This window comes from Chionomys nivalis, chromosome 24 (assembly GCF_950005125.1).
Source record: "Chionomys nivalis chromosome 24, mChiNiv1.1, whole genome shotgun sequence".
Taxonomy (NCBI): Eukaryota; Metazoa; Chordata; class Mammalia; order Rodentia; family Cricetidae; genus Chionomys; species Chionomys nivalis.
Window position 1 is genome coordinate 49,104,100 of NC_080109.1, and position 23,824 is coordinate 49,127,923.

Here is a 23,824-nt window from a genome sequence, read left to right on the forward strand (position 1 = left end):
TGTTTGCACCTGCACTCACACACACAGTCAACAGCATCCTTGCATCATTTTAGATGCTCTACTTTTCCCTAAATGTGGGAAATGCTTGAGCTTGAAGACCTGCTAAAGAAAGTTGGCTATGCTGGTTTCTAGATACAGGAGCCCATTTGAAAGCTCAGTGTGGCTTTAGCATTCTTTACTTTTTATCGATTTAATATTTTGATCCCTGTGTGTGGTGCATGACAAAACTTTTCCCCAGATAGGGAACCCATGACAGAACAAAGTACTGATACCACCAAAGTCCGACTTGGTGAGCCAGTTGGGGTTGCTTACAGAAGCAGAAATGACTCAAAGACAGCTGTATCACCAAAACCCACTCCGACGTGGGTGACAGCTCAGAAAACTGGGCACCTAGAGCACACTGCAAGCCTGAAAGCAACGTATAGGGTGCAGAGTGCCCTTTCCAGGTGCCTCAGTTGGCCTGACCTCTTCCAGACAACTGGTCTCGGGTGGACTTCACAGCCTTTCTCCTCCCAGTGTCTTCTTTGTAGCCCACCTTCTCTTCTCTGAGAGGGCCTCTCAGCTCTTGTTGTTTACTCTAGCCGGGAAAGCCCAGTGAATCTGGTCAGTTTCAGGAAATTCTTAAAACTAGTTTTGTATTGTTCACCTGCCTGCTTAGGGGCTTTGTGTTGAGCCTGTTGGAATGTTTTAATCTCCAGGAAACTGTTACACAGCAGTGTGTATGTGTGACAGCAGTGTGTGTATGTGTGTGTTTAAGCTACCCAATCCAACCAAACGTGGTTCCTCTGCAAGAGTAGCAAGCCCTCTTCCCCTGAGCTATTTCTCCAGCATAAGCATCTTAAAGACTTAGATAAATAAATGGGCACTGTGTGATGGTAGAATGAACCTCACCCTTTAGCCATTCAAACATTCCTAGCACACAAAGTCAAAGGCTGCACTGAAGTTCAAGCAGTAATTAGACCTGGGCAAATTGATAAGAATTGTTACTAATTTTCAATGATTGACTGCCTAATTCCCAGGAACCATCTCTAGCACTGCCTATACCAGACCTGGTCCTGCACACTTGTAACCCAAGATCTGAGGAGGTGGATAGAGGGTGAGCAGAAGTAATCATTATTATCATTTATAAACAGGTGATGGGGGACCCATGAGTGGAGTCCCTCAGCCGGTTCCCTTGCGGATGGAAGACCATGGCAGGTCAGAGACAGATAGACAGATACATCTTGCAGAAAGAGTGTTTGGGTATAGAGTTTAATTTAGTGGGTTGTAGAGGGGGAAGGGAAGGGCAGAGAGAGAATCTGCTTGCCTCCGCAGAAGTGGGGAGGTTGGGAGTGGACAGGGCTTGTCTCTTAAAGAGACAGGATACTAAGGTGACAGATCAGGCCAGCAGATTATAACCGTCCTATCTTTTTCTTATAATAAAAAGGTGGGAAGTTAGGCACAGCAGGTTGAGGGAACTGGGATAGCGGTTTTTCGAGACTGCTTCCTGCTTATTTGTGGGTGTCGTCTGGGGGAGGGTCCTGAGAAATCTGGGTGCTGGTCACATCCTGGGGTAGCTGGTCACTTTACTCCTGTCCAGGGTTTGTGGTATGGAACTATCCGGTGTCTCTTGGACCTGTCAAGTTGTTGGCAGAGCAGAGGACAAAGTTAAGTTTAGGAAGAAAATTTTTAGGGCCAGGGAATTAAGAGGAGTGTATCTGACCTGTTTAAGGTGAATCCTTCAATTTGGCTCCGTGGAGCTCACAAAAACTTTTGAGTTTGAAAACATAAGTTTTAGACATATATGTTGTATAAATGGCAACATATTTATGTCATAATGACTGTGACAGATATTTTTGCACAATGAAAAGTATTTTTAAGACTATGAAAGGCAGCATGAGAAATTTGATAACTTGTATCTGTCCTCATACCTTTATAACTTGCAAGCACACACCTTAATAATTTGCATTTGTATATCTTAAAACACCCTTTATTTAGAACATATTAAGAAGTTACATTGAAATTTGTTTGCTAAGTTTGTCCTTTTAACTGATAAAACCTCTCAGCTATCAAACTGCATCAGAGATCTTTGAGAAGGATAAAATTTTACGTGAGTTATTGATTAAAAAATAACAGAGAACTTACTTGGTTGGTCACCTAGAGCCACTCCTCAGGGTCCTCCATGATCATTGAGGGCAGGGGCATCAGGACTGTATTTGTCTTCTGCTGTTAGAAGCAGGGCCTGCCAGGCTCCAGAAGATCCTGTATTGTTAGAAATGTGTAGGACAACAAGTCTACCTTGACCTGAGCAGCTAGACTCCAGTGATTCTGTCCACTGTCTGGAGATCTTCAGTTTAGATGAAAGGCAGTTTCACCCAGTGGTTAGAGCTTTCACTTGATGAAGCAAATTGAGGATGGGCAGTGTTCTGTGCCCTTCTGTCTTCTTTGGAGGAAATAGAGTGCTGCTGCTAGGAGCCAACCTGTCTCTGTTATGAAAAGTCTTTTAATAATTAAACATATAAATGCCATATTCCCCAGATCTCTGAGCAGTTGAAGACTGTTTATCGGGTATAGATAAGTTATAACTACAGCATAGAATCTGCCTGGAGAGCTGGGTCCAAGTTTTTGACTTAGCAGGTGAGATTTATACTTGTAAAAGACAAAGAAGGAAAAAACTGCTTGCAATAGAAGCTTAACAGAATTGACAATAGTGGAGCACAGCTTAATATATTTTAAAGCAGGATTGAATTACATATACAGTATTTTTGTAAGAGGCTTAAAAGTACCAATTTAAAATATGCAACCTATTGCTTTCTTAGTCTGGAATGAGATAAAATGAACTTAAAACATTTAACAGTAAGTATACATACATTTACACATAGTTGAATTTAAGTTCCACATAAAATTAAATGAAAAGTGAGCAAGAGGAAGCTGGTGAGTGGTTGGGACCTCACGTGGAGAGCCTACAGCCAGTGCTCTTTGGCTGGGGTGGGACCTCTGGCTCCTCCCTTTGTTAAGGTCAGAGAAAATGGCGGCAGCCATTGCTGTCCACGCGGTGTTACTCTTTGAATTTAGCTGTCAGCTGACAGAAGTTAGAAATGTCGCCTGTTTCCCACGGATGAGGCAGAAAAATAAACAGCATGCTCAAGCTGTTGTCCATTCAGCCACAAGATAACAGGGGCTAAGAAGGGGCAGTCCCACAAGGGGTGCAGGTCTGCCTGGGGGATGGGAGAGAGAGAGAGAGAGAGAGAGAGAGAGAGAGAGAGAGAGAGAGAGAGAGAGAGAGAGAGAGAGAGAGAGACTGCTTGCTTCAGCTGAAGGGTGGAGGTTGGGTGTGGGCAGGGCTTGTCTCTTAAAGGGACAGTGTGTCCAGTTTACAGACCAGGCCATTCAGATTATAACAATCATTCCCTGCTATGTAAGGAATTCTAGAACAGTATGGACTAGTCTCAAAAAAATAAGCAACTATATAAATGGATAAGTTAAAAAATAAGTTTTAGGTAGGTATGGTGGCACATGTCCTTAACCCCAGCACTTGGGAGGCAGACCCAAAAGGATCTCTGAATCTGAGGCCAACTTCGTTTACCTAGTGAGTTCCAGGACATCCAGAGCTACATAGAGAGACCCTGTCTCAAAAAATAACTTTTAGATCCTGGGAGTTTGTTCATTCAGTAAAGGCAATTATTACAAAGCTGGAAAAAAATTAATCACTGTTCACACACACACACCTCTGGCTAAACAAATCCTGATTCATCTTACTTCATCCAAGGAGTGTTATCCAGCAAAATTTTAAACCACTGTGATGCTTTAAAATGTTTATGTAGCCCATAAAATTAAAGTACTCAAAACAAACTTAATAGTATGTGGAAGATGTTTGGTGCCCCAAGTATTAGTCAGCTATACCTCGTGTCTTTCACTCTCGGCACTCAGTAGAAGCTCATGTTTGCTGAGCTTCCATGGGCATTCTCTGGTGCACTGGGATGGGTTCCTTCTGTCTTGTGCAGTTCTGTGGTTCTTGGGCTCCCAGGCTGTGCTGTCAGGAGTGATGAGCAGCTTGGCAAGAGTCTGGATCTCATCACATCTGTGCAAAGTGAACTCCTGTGACCTTTCTCCATCGGCATGACCTTGTCACAGGCTGCTTGACCTGTGCTCAGATTCTGTAAGTGTTGGTCCCAATACAGTCCCTCAGACTCACAGGTTACATGACAAAAAGCCTGATACTGCATCTCTTTTGTTCACTTTCCTGGCCAATTGTAGACAGGCACCCCTCTTTCTTCTTTTCCCATGCTAGAGCCCTTAAAGCAGCTGTGTGTCAGTCAGCCATTGCTGTCTTTGTTTAACCCAGCGGCACCGTGCTTATACTTTGGATGGGTAAATAAATCTCCTTTGTACTGAGAATCTGGTGTTGTATGCTGACTCCAAGGTCCTTTCAATAAGCTCAATGGGCTTTACTTGAGAGTTTTCATTTCAATAAAAATAATAAAATTATATTGAAGGAGATATTTTAAAAAATAAATAAACAAGTGACAAACAAGCTAACACCCAGGAGACTGAGGCAGGAGAATTGGCATAATTTCAATAGCCAGGGCTATTTAGCCAAGATCCTATATCAAGAAAGGCCCTCAAAAAAAAAAAAAAAAGAAAAAAGAAAGGCCCTCTTTAATCCTAGCACTTGGGAGGCAGAGGCAAGCACATTTCTGAGGCCAGCCTGGTCTTCAGAATGAGTGCCAGGCCAGCCAGGGCTATAGAGAAGCCCTGTCTCAAAAAGCCAAAAAAAGAAAAAGGGTCAGGGAAGATGACTTAGCAGTTAAGAACATTATGTCATGTGACTCACAATCGCCTATAACTTCAGCTCCAGGGTACTTAATGCTCTGTTTGGCCTCCGCAACTGAACATATCCACATGCAGACACATACATACATGTATAATTTTTTTATTTCTTTTTGTTTTTATTTCTTTTTGTACACGTTTCCCTGTAGCTTTGGAAGCTGTCCTGGAGCTGTCTCTGTAGACCAGGCTGGCCTCAAACTCACAGAGACATCCGCCTGTCTCTGCTTCCAAGTGCTGGAATTAAAGGCGTGAGCCACCACCATCTGGCAACATATAATTTTTAAAATAATAATCTTGAAAAAAATTACACCTACTATTCATATCTCTCAGAATCTGGAAATAGCAGGTAGGATCCTGTTTGTGATTCAGTCAGAAGAGAAAGCCAACCACACACACAACACATTGTCTCACCAATCACCTTTAATTGACAGCCTTGTACCGCCCTGGCAGCATGAAAAGCTTCATATTGTGTTGACAATTTTGCTATCATTCAACAAACATTTATTTATGCTTAGTGAAGAAGGCATTCAGAAGCTGTTTACAGTGAACCAAACAGCACCTACACTTTATGAAGTTTACATCTCAGTCTTGTACTAAGTAGGAGTTAAGAATATAAAGAAACTTTCAAAAACTATATTCAAGTTGCATAATTGAGGCTTTGTAGGCTCAGTTGGGAGCCTACAAACCCTGCATGAAGCCAGGGTTTCTTCTTCAGCACTGAATAAAGAAGATAAGGGAGGATAAGATGTCCAAAGCCCTGCTAACTTCATACGAAATTTATGGTCATCCTGTGCTAAGTGAGACTGTCTAAAAATAAAAGAATAAACTAAGTTGTATTAGGGTTTAACTTTTATCATAAAGACAGTATAAAATGGCTTGGATAGGTTTGTCCTCTTTTGCTGCTCCTGTTCAAGTGGAGCGTTTGAATAAGCTGTCAAAAGAACTAGCTTGCAAGCATGAAGCCCTGAGTTTGACTCTCACCCACCCACACAAATGCTGAGCATGGGCCAAAGAGATGACTCGTCAAGTAAAAGTGCTTTTTCTGCAAGCCTGATGATTTCAGTCCAGAACCCATTTAAAGACAGGAAGAAGATGTCCTCCTGTGCACATGTACTCCCACGCTTATTACGTACATATGCACACCCATACACTCATATACCCAGCAAAGGGCCAGACTGTTCTGTAGTACACCAGCTCCTGCTGTCCCAGGCAAGTCCAGTCACTGGTGATTACACTCCTCACTGCCACTCCACAGGCCCCCGACTGGCCAGATAACCACACTCAAAAGTGAAGTCTTAACAAAGCTTAAGCAAAATAAGGTGGGGGCATGAGCATGGTGCATTGTTTCAGATAGAGAATCCATTGTTCTGAGTTATATTGACACATGAACAGAACGTTAATGACAGAGAAGTGAGTATCCACCATCAGGAAAGGAGCATCCAGGTAGATGGAACATCAAGTACATTGGAACGGGTGAAAGCATACCTGCTGTATCCTGGGAATGAGAACAGTTGTCAGCTGGTTGGTAGGAAGCACAGAAAGGTGAAAGGGCTTTCCCTTCTCAGACATGGAAAGACATAGGAAAGCCTTGGTCCACTGGGAAAGGGTGCTGCTGGTGTTAGAAAAATTAGATGATGTACAGACAGGATATTACTCTGTTGCCAGGATAGCCTATAATTCAGTGCTTGGCAGCTGGCCTTGAGCGCCCGCACTCTTCCTACATCAGCACTAGTAGGACAGCTCTAAGTCCCAATGCCTGACTCAGCTACCTACTTGCCAAGATAAAAGATGGAATATAGTTTTTGGTATGTTGTTGAAAAGGAGAATCCAAAGATGATTACTGGGTTTAGACCAACAATGCAGAAGAGGGAAGTTGCCATTTGCAGAGGTGGGGAGGAGGGGCAGTTTTTTAAAGTGCTTGTTTTTATACTTTGATGAATATGGCATGTCCTCAGGAAAGTGTGTGCCAGGCAGACAGATTTGCACGTCTGGTGTTCATAGGAGGCAGGAAGTGGAGACATGACTTTATGGCTCACTAAGAACTTTGCCAATCTGGATTCAGTCTCAGGGATCGCATAGAAAAGCAAGAGAACAAAAGTTGTCCTACCTTTGCTCAGGTGCTGCGGCATGTTCACACATGTACACACACGTGCGAGTGATAAATGTATTTTTTTAGAAACTGATAGGTGTAAACATTGTGAACTAAACAGTCAGTGTAAACAAAGAAGTCCTGAGTTACCCTGTCCTCTGCTCCTGCTGCTTTTTTGTCTTGTTTTGCCTGTGTTTTTCTCAGACAGGATTATATGTAGCCCAGGTTGATCTCGGACTCATTATATAGCTGAGGATGACCTTGTACTGATCCTTCCAGCTCCACCTACAGAGTACTGTAGTATGGACATACACCACCAAGCCTGGCTTAAATGTTTTATTTATTCACTTATTTATTTTTGAGACAGTCAGGCAAGCCTTGGACTTACAAAAACAGATAAACCTGCCTCTGTCCCACAAGTGCTGGGATTAAAAGTGTATGCCACCATGCCCAGATAATGTTTCCTTTTATTAGGAGTATCCTGATAGGGCTTTAAGTTGCCCACCCCAACATCTCCCCATCTAGGAAAGTGCCAGCTCTGTGCATCCATAGCTGCAGGATCCCACATGACTTAGGGCAACAGCAAGATATCTGAGAGTCTCTGTGAGGGCCCAGTATTGACAGGGTAACAGAAGCCAGAGACCTTGAACTAGACCAACTACTCACTGCAATGAACAGTCACAAGTAAAGCTGTTTGGGCTGGGCTGATTTGGCATGATACTGCGGGATGCACTGCAAACTCCAGTGTCACTACAATGAATGACAATGTTGTGAACATGCAGGTTAAAACTCACAGAAACACTGCGGCTGATAGAAAAGCAGGTCGCTGCCCAGAGGGATTGACGACATTTTTGTTGCTGTTCTTATTTTACTTTCTTTTCTTTTCTCATTTTTATTTTTTACTAACTTTTTGTGGGGGCAGCTACAAGGGTGGAGGGTGGATATGGAAGGACTGGAAAATTAGCAGAATTGGGGTACATGGTGTGAAATACCCAAAGATTCAATAAACAGTTATGTTATTTAAAAAAAAAAACAAATAAACAGTCTCCTGCTAAATTTATGTAATCCCAGGTCAGCGTGCAGTGACTTTGTACATGTGCGTATACTGGCTATAGTGTCAGTTGCTCTCATTCATAAAACATGGTGCAAGCACTTTTCAAGACATTGTGTGTACTGTTTCTAATTTTCTCAACAACTGAAAAGGCATTGTCTTCCTTAGACAGGATGACATGAAAGTCAAACACGTTCCTCACAGTTTGTTGGCTAGGAGCCCTGGGATCAAGGTATCAGCCTGGTCAAGTTCTGGCGACCTTTCTCCCTGTACCCTCACAGCAGAGAAAGGAAGCAAGGTCTGTGTCTCCTAGGGCACTGGGCCCACAGTGGGTAGACAATATATTCTCAGTCTAATGCATGGCATAATGAAATCAAATAATGGATCGCAGGCCTTGCTGCAGGCAAGCCAAGAACATGAACGTAAGGTTTCTGAAGACACAATCTGCATTTCCATGAAGGGAGACAGTGCAGGTCCAGACTAGAAAGGGCAAGGACTGCTAAAAACTACTCTGATGTTTGGGCTCTGGGTGTTGCTCAATTTGTAGAGCGACTGCGTAACATTCAGGAAGCCCTGGGTTCCATAGTGCAGAGGCACACATCTAAAATCCCAGAATAAAGAGGTGGAGATAAAGCAGGAGATCAAACGTTCAAGGTTATCCTTGGCTAAATACAGTGACATTTGAGCTCAACGTGGGCCTCAAAATAAAAATAAATAAAAGGGGGGCTGGAGAGATGGCTTAGTGGATAAGAGCACTGACTGCTCTTCCAGAGGGCCCGGGTTCAATTCCCAGCACCCACATGGCAGCTCATAACTGCCTATAACTCCAGTTTCAGAGGATCTGACCTTGAACAGACATATATACAGCCAAAACTCCACTGTATACTAAATAATCTTTAAAAAAGAAAAAAACTTTTTTTTTTTTTTTTGTACAGAGAGGAGAAAAGAGCCAAGTGGGCAGAGCTCCTTAACGAAAAGGACCACATTATAATAGAATTCATGCCACGCGGTTCCTTCAGGAGCATCTAAAAACTTCACTGAATACAGACAGGGCTTAATCAGGTGTGTGTCCTCTGCTTGCAGTGTTCACAGTGTGTACTGACTAGGGAAAGAGAGTGAGCCTACCCGCTCCTGGCCTTTTCTCCTCCTCTGCCACCATAAGAAAACCTGGTTACAGGATATGCCGTTCTATTGTATGTAATCTTATTAGTTATACATATAAAAACTTGACTATTCTTTTAACCTTCGGAATTTGAGTTATCAAGCTTCATGTGGTCACCCTCACCTGTAATCCCATGACTCTGGCAGCTGAGGCAGGAAGATCGCCACAAATTCAAGGCCTGCTTAAGCTAGTATTGAGAGCTGGGTCAAAATGGCAAGAAAAAGTCTAACTTTAAAAAAACCCACCTGTTACCTTGTAAAAAGCATTTTGTTAGTTTGGTTAATGAAATTCCTACACATTAAACTGCATGTATATGTTTAAGGAGCCCAATTTCCTTTTAAAAGCTGTTTAAATTGCATCCAGGTGGTGGTTCATGCACCTTTAGTCCCAGCACTTGGGAAGCAGGGACAGGTGTATCTCCAAGTTCAAGGCCAACCTGGTCTATGGAGTGAGACCAGGACAGCCACCGCTACAGAGAGAAACACTGTCTCGAAACAAACGAACAAAAAGCTTAAGTTGCTGGGAAAGTAAAATCAAAATCACTTGTCTAATGTTCATAAATATGACTGACTGTTTATAAAATATGTCTCCTAAGTTCTCTTGAACATTACAGAAATGTTTATAGACTTAATAAAACTCATATTGAGCTGTGTAGAAGCTTGAGACCAGCCTGAGCTACAGAAGATTCTGCCTTAAAACAAATGAAAGCAAAGAAAGTATAAAAAAGAAGAAGGAGGAGGAGGAGCCAGGCAGTGGTGGCGCACGCCTTTAATCCCAGCACTCGGGAGGCAGAGGCAGGCGGAGCTCTGTGAGTTTGAGACCAGCCTGGTCTACAAGAGCTAGTTCCAGGACAGGCTCCAAAAGCTACAGAGAAACGCTGTCTTGAAAAACCAATAAATAAATAAATAAATAAATAAATAAATAAATAAATAAATCTCATATCTTCTAAACTCAACTATAGTTCTAATTTACATGTTTTACATTGGCTTTCTAAGAAAATTTTCTATTCTCTTATTAAGAAAAAACATGGTGTTCTTTTATTGTATGGGATGTGCACAAATGCCACAGTGCACATTTGGTAATAACGTCCACCATGTGGGTCCCAGGAATCCAACTCAAGTCGTCAGGTCTGGCAGCATGCCCTCTTAGCTTATGAGCCATCTCGATGTCCCTGTTAGTTATTTTAAAATGTTAGATTATCTTGAAATTTAACCAAACACGGTCTGATCCACAGGAGGATCAGAGTTCAATTACAGGCCAGCCTATACTACTTGAGATACTGTTACAAGAATGAAAACAAAAATAAAGAAAGGAAGGGAGGGAGGGAGGGAGGGAGGGAGGGAGGGAGGGAGGGAGGGAGGGAGGAAGAGGAAGAGAAAAGAAAAAAAGAAAAAAATCTCACAAAGTTAAAATACCAAATACAAATATGAACAAATACTTCCAAATAAATATAAATACCAATACTGTGGTCATCTGAATAGGAATGATCACCATAGACTCTTATGTTTGAATGCCAGGCCCATAGGAAGTGACTTTATTAGGAGGTGTGGTCTTGTTAAAGGAAGTGTGTCAAGGTGGAGGCCAACTTTGACATCTATGCTCAAACCACTCCAAGTGTGGCACATTTTGTGCTGCTTGCATGCTGCTGTCTTTTCGGCCATGACAACAATGGACTAAACCTCTGAACTGTAAGCCAGCCCCAGTTAAATGTTTTCCTTTGTAAGAGTTGTGGTCATGGTGTTTCTTCACAGCAATACAAACTCAACCTAAGAAAAGTACTATAGTTTCAATTTGTGTATTACTTTCTTCACCTTTGTGTTGTTCTGAGTCTAAAAGAAACTTTTCCTTAAAATAGACAATTCTTTTAGTCCAAGAGATGGATCAGTGGTTGAGAGCATTTGCCTATCTTCCAAAGGTCTACAGTTTAGTTCCCACCACCCACATTGAGCAGTTCACAAGAGTCTATATCTTTAGTTCCAGGGAACCGGATGCCCTCTGTGACCTCCCTGGGTAATTCACACATGTTACACACTCACATAGGTAAATAACACAGAGAGATTTTTGTAAATAAAAGTAATAGAGTTCTGTCTGTCTCCAGTAAGCTAAGATGCTATCTTGGTTTAGATTGTTACTTCAAATTATATAAACTGGGTAGCTTCTAGACAACAGAAATTGTCCTCTATTCTGGAAGCTTGAAATGCCAAGATGCTGGTTCTGGCAGATCTGGTGTCAAGTGAAAAGCCCACATCTAAACTCATCTAACACCTTTAAGGGTGCAGAGGACAAACTAGCTCACAATTCTTTAGGAAGGCTGACACACCCCTTAGTGAGGTCTAGCAGAAGCAGCTCCTCATCTTATGCCACCTTTGGCATTGGATGCCAATATATGAATTTGGAATGGGGGAGCACAAATATTCAGATGACAGGAAATGCCTTTCCTGTTCATGGAGTGGCTGACTGTGCAGGCAGATGCTGGCTGGAGACAGACACAGAACAGAATTTCTCAGTCTAGTTAAAAGATGCTGCACCTTCCTTGACCCCAAACAGTGGAAACTCCTGCCGTTTCAAAAGACGATCTGGAAGCAATTCCTGTCGGTAGTTCTGTTGGCTCTGCTTCTTCCCAGTGGTTCGGCTTCAGACCCTACCTATGAGACTCATGATATAATCTTGGACATGTCATGGTTTCATGCAAGTGGCTAGTCCCACTATTGACACACAGTCCCAGACATGCCAGTCTTATAGGCACTAGAATCGAAGCCCACTATACTTTCTGAGAAGAATGCCCAGTTTTTTTTTTTTTGTGATTTAATAGTTATTTTATAAGCACAGTCATTCCTTATGTCGGCGTTTCTCAAACTGTGTTGTACTCATTATGGCACTTAATCCATGTTCCTGACAGTAAAGGATTAAGTCAGTCAAAGGCAATGAAAGGTAGAATGCTGGCCCTGGATGCACAAGGCCCCACATTCTATAAGCCTAGTGTGGGGCATGTGTGTAATCGCAGGTCTCTACCAATTTAAGTGAAGAGAGGAGAACCAGAAGTTCTCATGCTTATGACATAGTGAGTTTGAGGCTAACCTGGGCTACATGAGACCCTGTCTCAGAAAAAATAAAGAAGTTCTGAACTACCACATTGAACTTGTCTTCTAGAAATGTGTGCTGTTCATTAGCATGGTGAAAAAGCTGAGAAAACCTTATGTAAACGCCAGAGCTAAGAATTTAAAAAAGAGTCAGAGAAGTGGCAAGGTCACTTGGCATGCAGCCTGAGTTAGTTACCCTACCACATCAGTGTGGAAAGAGGTTCTCTAATCTCCACATACATACACCCACACAGCCATCTTCGCACACACAATAATAAGAATAATAATCTAAGTAATTTAAAAAATGTCTTTGAACCTCTTTTTCTCTATTTTTGTGTGGGGGTGTTTTTGTTTTTGACAAGTCTCTCCTGGAACTTTGTCTACTTTATATGTTCCATGCCAACAAGAGTCTCTCTCGCCAAATAACAAGGTGGGAATCTCTTGAGGAATAGCACCTGAGGATGACTTCTGGCATCCACAAACATACATGTACATATAAACACACAGACAAAGAACACAGGAGAGCTGGGTATGGTGACCCATACCTGTTATCCCTGCACTTGGGAGCTGGAGGCAAGAGGGTCAGAAGTTCAAGGTCATCTTTAGCTACAATGTGAGTTTAAGGTCAGTTTGTGCTACACAGTATCCAAGTCTCAACAGCTCTGACTGCACTCTGACCCTCCCCCAACCAGGAAAAAAAAAAGCTGAGAAGCCTTGTCAACACATTTCACCTGTTTCTTAGTCTTGCCGGCCCTGTGGCCTAAGTTTGAAATGGACTTTTCTTTAAACCATACTGGCATGAGTAAGTACAGACTGTGTGGAAAGCAAGACATGACAGTGCTTAAGCCTCAGAATACTAAGCAACAGAGAGAGCTGGCACTTTCTCGGCTACTTACCAAAATCTCAAGACAATGTCATACAGATGAAATAATTTAATCGTTATATAGTTCAATGAAATAGGAAGTACTGTTATTCCCCTCTTGTAGAAGGAGTTGCGGGCTGCTTCCAACCACCCAGCTCCTAGCCACCGGCTAGCTTTACCCAAAATAATAACACGGAAACTATATTCATTTAAACACTGCTTGGCCCATTAGCTCTAGCCTCTTACTGGCTAACTCTCACATCTTGATTAACCCATTTCTAATAATCTGTGTAGCACCATGAAGTGGTGGCTTACCGGGAAGATTCTAACCTGCGTCCATGTTGGAGAGGAGAGCTATGGTGTCTGACTCACTTCCCTTCTTCCCAGCATTCTGTTCTGTCTACTCCACCCACCTATGTTCTGACCTATCAGGCCAAGCAGTGTCTTTATTAATTAACCAATGAAAGCAACACATAGAAAGAAGACCCACCTACATCACCCTCTCTATAATTAAAGCCAAACCATTGACCCATTGAGAAACCAAAGTCTCCAGAACTATAGGTTTTTATTTAGGGGACTAAGTTCAAGACTTTGTTTTGTGTTTTGAGACAGAGTCTCAAGCAGCTCAGATTGGCCTCCAGCTTCCTATGTAGGCGAGAATGCCCCTGCCTTCACAGGTGCAGAAATTCTCAGTGTGTCTCAGGCTGGGTTTGTGTGGCACTAGAGTTGAACCCAGGGATTTTGTGCATGCTAAGCAAGCACTCTTCCAACTGAGCTACATCCCATGTCTGAGTTCAAGATGCTAACGACCACCACATACAGTGGACAGATCTAAGCTTGGCAGTGGAGACACCTCCTGAAGGAAGGAGTATGAACCCCAAAGCACTCTGGGTCACCATACTGAGTCCAGGGGCCTCATGAACCCTTTCTTGAACCTAAAGGACCTCCTGTCTAAAGCATGCTTCTGCACTGCACTGGACAACGAAAGCCAGAATTCTTGTTGCTTGTAGGTGTGTCATCCCTAGTTCTGGTTCCATAGGGAAGCCTAGAGAAGAGCCGCCGTGGAGGAGAGGAAACATTCTGTTGTCTGTGGCTTTGCCTCTGAGCAAGAAGAGAAGCTGTAGTTGGTGAGCACTGTAGCTGATCAGCAGCCGAGGACTTGGTCAGCTCCTCTCTAGAGAAGATGAAGAGGGGTCACTAAAAGCAAGTGCAGGCAAAAGGGAACAGGAACTCTGCTCTAGGTTCAGCAAACTTACTGCCAGAGAATAAAATGTTAGGCTATGCTTTTCTTTGTTGTCCTTTTCCTCCCTCTTTAACGTTTAACAGAATAGAAACTACTCATAGCAGGAAGACTTGGTCTCTAGGTTACAGTTTGCTAATTTCTGCTGTAAAGATATCTGTGAACATACACACACACAGAGAGCTAACTAATTTTTTTTACTTTCTATTTATTTATTTATTTATTTATTGTGTGTGTCTTCCACATCATTTTTGATCCCACTCATTTTACCCATCCAGCGCTAACTTGTTTGGCAAGCAGAAGGTTTGGCATTTTTATGCCATGCACAGCTGCACACATGAGCAACTGGGCAAGAATTCTGTTTCATGCTACATTTTGTTTGGGAACTAGTGCCCACAACAATCCGGCAGAGCCAGGAACCTCAGCAGGATTAAGCTGTAGGGGAAGTGGATTTGGACTCTTCCATGCTCAGGACCCCCAAATGGAATATGTCCACATCTTTGAGAAGCTTTCCCTAGCACAAAGGTGCTAATCACCCTAACTCTATTGCATCTCATGTGAAGAGTTCAGCTTCACAGTAAGGAGCCACAGTGGTAAAGACCAAACAGTGGTTTTTTTGTTTGTTTGTTTGTTTTTGCAAGACAGCTGTCCAATCATCTGCCTAAGACTATCCTCCAAAGTCCTGAATGTGAACTGCTAGCAGCGAAATCTTTTTCAGCATTTTACATATTTTTGGTTTTGAGACAGTGTGTTCTGTGGTTACGAGCATGTATCACCATACCCACTTTTGTGAAATGCTAGGGATTGAACTCAAGACCTTGATCCTGCTAAGCAAGTCCTCTAGCTATACCCCTAACCCCAGTGAAATGTATTATCAAACAACACAAAGTCATAATTTTGAGGTCTGGGGAGCAGGAAGAGGGGAAATAATTTATTTTTTTTTTAATTTTAAAAAATCCCCAAAATATATTTATATATCAAGAATGGTACACTTTATAATTATAACATACAATGGTAAAAACAAGTGCATTTCTCAGTGTTTTCAAATTTCTGAAAAAACTCCAGAGAACTCCATACCCTACTATAGAGATAGTGTTTCTGCATTTTATTGTGTCTTATTCACTGTAGCAAGGAAATGGACCCAATCTGGTTGTCGAATAGAGATGATGGCTATACAGTGATGGATATTTTGGTTGTTTGAATAAGAATGGCCCCCATAAGCTCATACATATGGTTGCTTTCAGTTGGTGGAGTATTTTAAGAAGGATCAGGAAATATGGGCTTGTTAGAGGAGTATGTCACTGTTGTGGGCTTTGGAGTTTCAAAAGTCATGCTGTCTCTACCTGAGGAAAAGGATATAAGTTCTTAGCTACTGCTCAAGCACCATGCCTGTTTGCCAGACTGCTGCCATACTCCCTGCTGTGATGACATTCTGAAACTGTAAGCAAACACCCTTTAAATGATTTCTTTTCTATGGAACCTTTGTCATGGTGTCACTTTAGAGCAATAATATAGGAACTAAGACAAAAATGGAGTATCATTCAGCTCTACAAAATGAAATCACAAATTTACAGAAAAATGGATGAACTTAGAGTGGATAATATTAAAAAAGGTATTTTTTTGTCAGCTTGACACAAGTCAGGGTCATCTGGGAAGAAGGAATTTCAGTTGAGAAAATGCCTCCATTAGATTGGGCATATTCTTGAACTGGTGTGGGAGGGCCCAGTTGACAGGAGATTGATAAACTAGCCTGGATCCATCTTAGGCTTACAAATCATCTTACAGTAAAGACAGACTAGGTTGATTTCTGTTTATGATTAAATTTCTGTTTTTCAAGGATTGGGCTATGCCTCTCCTATAACCTTAATTACAAATTGTTCTGTACTGACTTTTATAGGAAACAGCCACCATATCTTTGTTTCAAAGCCATCTAGCAACCCTCCCTTTGTTTCAAAGGCATCTTGTAATGACCACATCACAATCCTATCTTTGTTTCAGGAGGTTGTCATGACTAACTTGTTATGACCACCTTGCAATCTTATCTTTGTTTCAGGAGGTTGATACACTAGCTTGTTATGCTTATGTTCTGTTCCTGTAACCCCACCTATTTTGCTCCACCAAATCCCCCCACCCCATTTTCAAAACCCCTACCACTGAGCTATAGAACCTTGTCTTCCTCACATCCAATGCTGACAACTCAAACCCTGCCTTAGGAGGAGGCATTCTGTACACTTTCTTTAATTAACTGTTTGCTTTAACTAATTTGGTCACAATGATTTGGATTTTGATCAAAATCTTTCAGATTAACAGGGTGAGATTATTCCTGGATAAGTGGGTCTGAGTTATATAAGAAGGCAAACTGAGCAAGCAAAGTGGTGCAAGTCAGAGAGCAACATTCCTCTAGTGCTGTGGGGCAATGGTCTTTTATCCTGTCACTTGTATTATTTTTAATAAAACACTGATTGGCCAGTAGCCAGGCAGGAAGTAGAGGCGGGGCAATGAGAACAGGAGAATTCTGGAAAGAGGAAAGAATCAGTCTGCAGTGTCACCCAGATGCAGAGGAAGCAAGATGAGAATGCCTCACTGATAAAGGTACCAAGCCACATGGCTAACACAAACAAGAATTATGGACTAATTTAAGATTTCAGAAAGAGTTAATAAGAAGCCTGAGTTACTAGGCCAACCAGTTTATAATTAATATAGACTTCTGTGTATTTCTTTGGGGCTGAACAGTTGCGAGACTGGGCAGGACAGAAACCTCAGTCAACACTCTATAGCCTCTGCATCAGTTTCTGCCTCCAGGTTCCTACCTTGAGTTCCTCCCCTAACTTCCCTGAATGATGAGTAAGTTGAAATAAACTCTTTCTTTCTTCCACTTGCTTTTGTCTATGGTATTTTATAACAGCAGAAGAAACCTTAAAGTACAAGGCCTTCTTATCTCAGAGGGGAAATCCTTGCATCTCCTCTCTCTCATGCAGATCCTCGTAATGTGTGTCAGTGAACAAATGTGTGTGGGTATGGCACAGCATTTAGAAAGAACAACAAAGTAATAAAAGATATTATGCATACTAGGAGTTCTCGTGCCTGGAGTACTTTTGTATGGTTTTTGTGCTCTCAAGGTATAACACACTCTCAATGCAAAGTACGACAGTGTTCACAATGTGATTCCATGAGGGGCATTACTGTACCAAGACCTGAGGTTTACATTGTCTTTCAATGAATATTCCTGTAGACTACAATGCATTGTAAATATTGCTGAACTTAGTGTATTTTAATCTCTAAGCAAGAACTCTTGCTATTTAAATTATAGAGAAGGGAGACTGTTAAAATGTGTTTAATATCAAAATTTTGAAATCTGAAAATACCAGAAAGTACTGATTTGAATATTTAAAAAGTTTACTTTAAACAAACAAAACACATTTTTACATTAGAATTGTCAGGCAGACATATTTTCCAAATAATTGCAAGAGGTTTGTATGTATTTAAATTAATCGAACATGCCAGAACCCTTATCAGGTTTTGGTACATGGGTAAGAATAGAAGAGATTTTGTCTCATTTTGTTTTGTTGTTTTCAATTCATTACCTTTTTTATTTAAATGTTTTTCATACAATGTATTTTGCTCATCTTTTCCCCTTCCCCAACTCCAAGGAAACAGTGTCTTCCAGACTTACCAGGACTGATGCACTGATGAACTCAGAGTTTGAGACAGCACACAAGCAAGACCTGCACAGGCTCAATCCAAACAAAGTCCCAGCATGGTGAAAGGGAAGTGGCCACAAGGTTCTACCCCTATCCAGGGTAGTGTTTGCAGCTGATACACCTGCTAGCAAAGGGAAAACAGCTTTCTCCATGGAGTCTCACTGAGTGTATCAACTACACTGCAGGGCAGGCCCTGTGCTCTGGAGTAGGTGGCCAACACAAAATAGTTCCAAAATAACTTATTTATGTTCATACCGGGGAGGGGATGTATTTTTTGCTTTATTTGTTTTCTGTTTATTTGATTTTCACTTTTGTGTTTTTGTGAGTTTTTTCTCTTTTATTCTTTTTTAAGCTGAGAAGAAGAACATAAAGTTGGGTGAGGAAGGAAGGCACCGAGGGTCTGGAAGGAGTTGGGGGAAAGAACCAGGATCAAAATATTCTGTATGGAAAAATGTAAATAAAAATTTAACTTAAAAAGTAATATAAAGCCGGGCAGTGGTGGCGCACGCCTTTAATCCCAGCACTTGGGAGGCAGAGGCAGGTGGATCTCTGTGAGTTCGAGACCAGCCTGGTCTACAAGAGCTAGTTCCAGGACAGGCTCCAAAACCACAGAGAAACCCTGTCTCGAAAAACCAAAAAAAAAAAAAAAAAAAAAAAAAGTAATATAAAATAAAATGAGCAAAAGGAAGGAAAAATAAAATAAATTAGGGTTGCTTACAAAAATTTGGGGGAGAGTTTATTTGTTTATTTACCTGGGCATGGGAACCTTTGTACCAACCACACCGCTAGGAGAAATGCCTCTTCCTCTGCCCTGCTGGTACAACCATGGACTGCCCTTACATCCTCAGGGAGAGTGGGTCTTTTTGAGACCCAGTTGGTCATGGATCCTGGGCCTCTCTGAAGGTTATCAGAGATGTGTGAGTTCAGAAGAGCAATGGCTCATGCCCTGCCTGGAGAAGGCACTCCACAATACTCCATCCCATTCTGATGAAGCTTTCATAGCTCTTCTGCCCTTCTAGGATGTTTTCCAAAGAGGTATTTTTCTTTAATCTTATAAAAAATATGAGATTAGAATATTAGTAATAGGAAATATCCATCTCATATCTTATCAATCAGCACAGGTTCAAATATTTTATGCAGACATTATGCATACAGAAAGAGAGACAGAGACAGGCAGATCAGGGCAACACCAGTAAATGTAAATATCTTTTTATTTAGAGTCATTTTATTGATAGTATCTGAGATTATAAATTTATTGGACAAGTTAACATGATTCACTATCACCTTCACTAATACAGAAATATATGTCTTTTATTTTATTCAATTCTTTATATCCCAAGGACACAAAAAGTACCTTGGGGTTTTTTCTCTTATGTGGAGATTTTCATTGTTTGATTCAGTATTCATAAAATAAGCCATTTACAGACAAGTTGAGGAAAATAACTCTAGCTTTCTGCAAATGTATGTGTGTATACATATATTGACATAAAATATGTTTCTATATATACTGACATGTAAGAGCTGTTGGGAAATGGAGAGATGGAAGAAGCGGGCAAAGCCTTTGTTCTAGTCTGAAAGATGGACAGTGTTTAGAAGGCTTGCCAATCACTCTCATGACTCATACCTCTCCACCCACTCTCCATCAGAAAGCTTTTAGTTTTATGAGGGTCTGCTCTTGTCAGTGAGGGTCATTCAAGCCATCAGTTCCCTGTGCTCTTCAGTTAAATGCCTTCTTTGGAGAACTAGGCATGGTAGACCAGATAATTTTCGCTTTAAACTGATCTAGATTCTAGGCCATTGTATGTTACCACTAAAGTGCCAATCTTCTCTGATAGTCTTACACAAGCCATTCTCTCCTGCTCTTGACATTCTGAAAGCAAGTTTTCAGCTAGTTTTAGGCCATGTTTTCTCCTGCAAACGACTGTAGCTCAACAGTATTTAAGATGCCTCTTGCCTGTTCTCTGAACATCTTCTCATCTCTCTCCCAGCACTCAGTCTATCTAGTAGGGCTTGGTGTTAGGTACCTGCAAAGAGGCCAGACAGCTATGTCTTCTCATTACAGCATCTGCTTGCCTTTCTTACAATCAGTTCATGTTTTGGGGGTGTTTGAAAATCCTAACCAGAGAACTGAAATTGCCTTCAGAACAGGCTCCTCTGCAAACATATTTTCTGTAGGCCGAGGTTTGTTTCCGCCCCAATATTGTCAGTGTCTCAGCTACCCTGCATTCTCACACTCTTCCCCAATCAGCCCTGTTCTCCTTGCAGCTTTGCATTCTCTCTTCCCGTCCTTAGCTTTCCCTTAATTTTCAGTTTCTCTAATTAGTTGCCAGTTCTGATTCTCAGCTTCAATCCAGGTCTTTTACCTATGTCTATCAAGATCTATAGGACTAAGCATACACCTTTAATCCCCGTACTTGGTAGACAGAGAGAGGCAGATCTCTGAGTTTGAGACTATATAGGGGAACAGCCAAAGGTACACAGTGAGATGATGTCTCAAAAACAACAATGGAAAGACCCCAGGGACGCACTTTTCTTCTCTCACCTCTGATCACTCCAGCTCCTCATCCCCACCCCAAGCATTCTTACCCATCCACACTCAGGCCTGTGCACAGCACATTGCATTACAGAGGAAGCAGTGCACATCAGTGGTTGTCAATTGTAAGTTTCCATATTCCTTTTGATGGGATGTAATGTTGAAGTCACTAAGGAATAATAAAAAGTTACTGCCGTTTTTAGGTACTTCCCTGCTCTATAGCCCTCACAAGGGTCTAAAACACTTGCTGTGTACCATTGTTGGGCACCACACATCTACAGTTTCCTGATCCTTGCTTGCCACCAACCGCACTAGCATTGGCCAGTTTTATCAACACAGCACAAAACCATTTCCTCCTAGCAGGAAAGATGCCTATTACTATCTCTTTTCCCACCCTGCCCACAAATATCCACTCTAGGGTCCCAGTTAATTCCCTCTTATGAGGTTGGACTTGGGCATTCAGGTGGCTAGGTCTCACCTGGAGAACCCTTTGTTTATAAATACCACCTTCTTGGGGAGAAGCTTCTCGCAGATGCTAAAGCCAATTAGACAGTGAAATGAATTATGGAAGGAGGTTAGTATTCATACTCCCTGGAGGGCTGTAAAAGCAGGATTGACTCTTACCTGTCTGGTGATTATGTGCGATACTCCTGACAGCCAAGAGGATAGGCTGGTTGATCATCCGTGGCTAAAATTTATGAACCTCCTGGAGATTCATAATACTGTTACGGATCTCATAGATATAAATAAATCCTTTGAAAAACACAGGCTCCCCCCACCATGAATATGAGGAAGGATACGTGGGAGAGGTTGGAGAAAGAAAAGGGAAGATGAAATGATGTAATTATATTATAATCTCAAATGATGATTAAAAAATGGTCCCCTACTCTTGAAGGACATATGAGTAATGTTTTATTATAACTTTTCTGTGTTTGGAAACTGAGCAATGCAATATTTCTGCCCCTTGCTTTGGGACAAAGTCCTATATATCCCAGAAGGGCCTTGACTTTGCTATGTAGGAAAGGATGACTTTGAACTTTGAAGCCTCCTGACTCTATTTCCCAGTGTTGGGAGATTACAAATTTGTGCCACTACAGCTAGTTTATGCTGTGTTAAGAGAGATGCCAGTGCTTCAAAACATGCTCTCTACCAGCTGAGCTGCCTCCCCAGCCCATCAACAATCACATTTTTTAGCTCATATTTCACAGGAGTTTGTGAATAATTTATAAGATGCATGGACACTGGAAAAACTAAGTGGGGCAGAAAATATACAGTGGCCTCAGTTCTACCACACAAATAACAAGAAGCTACTGGGTTTGGTCTCAAATGATTCTGCACTTAGGATACTTTGGAATTCTGGTTTAGGTGTAATTAGGGCAGGGAGGCAAAAGGCTGTGAGGAAATGGGAAGAAAGCAAATGATTGAACATTTTCTTTGTCAGAGCCATAGCAGAATAATGACTAGGAGTCTGTCCGAGGTGGTCTTTCCATTATTGTCCAGTGATTTCTCCACTTAATTGTCGTGAGGTTCTGTTCCTAGAGACTTGCCTACACCCTGCAGGCCTGCTGCCTGAGAATGTGTGTGTCACAGTCATACTAAGATGCTGGGCCTCCTCTGTCCTGTACAGTCTTCATGACCAGTGTTCTGTCACTCACATCTGCACTGTCCAGAGTGAGCAGCATGATGATGCACATTCATAAGACTTTCAAAAATGGGTCAGAAGATGGCTCAGCAACCATGACTACCTGAGATGCTTAGTTTATGTCTGTCAAGTTTAGTTTATTGGAAATTTATTTGTCCAGTTAAAACCAACCTTAGATAGACTCCCTGGAACCCATTGTAAAAGGGGAGAACTCTATACAGGGTTATTTTTTAAATTGTTTTTATTGAGCTATATATTTTTCTCTGCTCCCCTCCCTTTCTCTCCCCTCCCTTTCTAACGTCTTCATGGCCCCCATGCTCCCAATTTACTCAGGATATCTTGTCTTTTTCTACTACCCATGTAGATTAGATCCATGTATGTCTCTCTTAATTGTCCAGGTTCTCTGCGATTGTGAATTGTAGGCTGGTTTTTCTTTATGTATAAAAGCCACTTATGAGTGACTACATATTTGTCTTTCTGGGTCTGGGTTACCTCACTGAATACGATGTTTTCCAGATCCATCCATTTTCCTGCCAATGATGTCATTACTTTTTTCTGCTGTGTAGTACTCCATTGTGTAAATGTACCATATTTACCTTATCCATTCTTTGGTTGAGGGTCATTTAGGTTGTTTCCATGTTCTGCCTATGACAAATAAAGCTGTTGTGAACATAGTAGAGCACATGTTTTTGTGATATGATTGAGCATCCTTTGGGTATGTACCCAAAAGTGGTTTTGCTGGGTCTTGAGGTAGGTTGTTTCCTGCTTTTCTGAGAAATCACCATAGTGATATCCAAAGCAGTTTGCACACCTATCAGCAGTGGAGAAGTGTTTCCTTTACCCCACATAAAGTTTTGCTGGGTATAGTAGTCTGGACTGGCATCCATGGTCTCTTAATGCCTGCATAGTGTTTGACCAGGACTCTCTGGTTTTCATTGTTTCCATTAAGAAGTCAGGAGTAATTCTGATAGGTCTGCCTTTATATGTTACTTGAACTTTTTCATTTGTAGCTCTTAATATTCTCTCATTATTCTGTATGTTTAGTGTTTTGATTATTATGTGGTGAGTGGACTTTTTTCAATCCATTTACTTGGTGTTCTGTAAGTTTTTTGTATCTTCATATTCATATCTTTCTTTAGGTTGGAAAAGTTTTCTTCTATGATTTTGTTGAATATATTTTTTGTGTTTTTGAGTTGGACTTTTTTCTATCCCTATTATTCTTAGGTTTGGCCTTTTCATGGTGTCCCATATTTCTTGGATATTTTGTGTTAAGCTTTTGTTAGATTTAATGTTTTCTTTGACCAATCAATGAGTCTGTTTCCTCTATTGTATCTTCAGCACTTGAGATTCTCTCTTCTATCTCTTGCATTCTGCTGTTTATGCTTGCATTTGTGGTTCCTGTTTGTTTTCTCATAATTTTTGTTTCCAGAATTCCCTCGTTTTGTGTTTTCTTTATTGTCTCTATTTTGGTGTTTAAGTCGTGAATCATTTCTTTTATCTATTTGATTACTTTTTCTTGGTTTTCTTTAAGGAGTTTGTTGTTTTCTTCCAATCTTTTTGTTTGTCTTTTCCTCCATTTCTTTGAGGAAATTTTTCATTTCCTCTTTAAGGGTCTCAAACATTCTCCTAATGTTATTTTTTTAGGTCATTGTCTT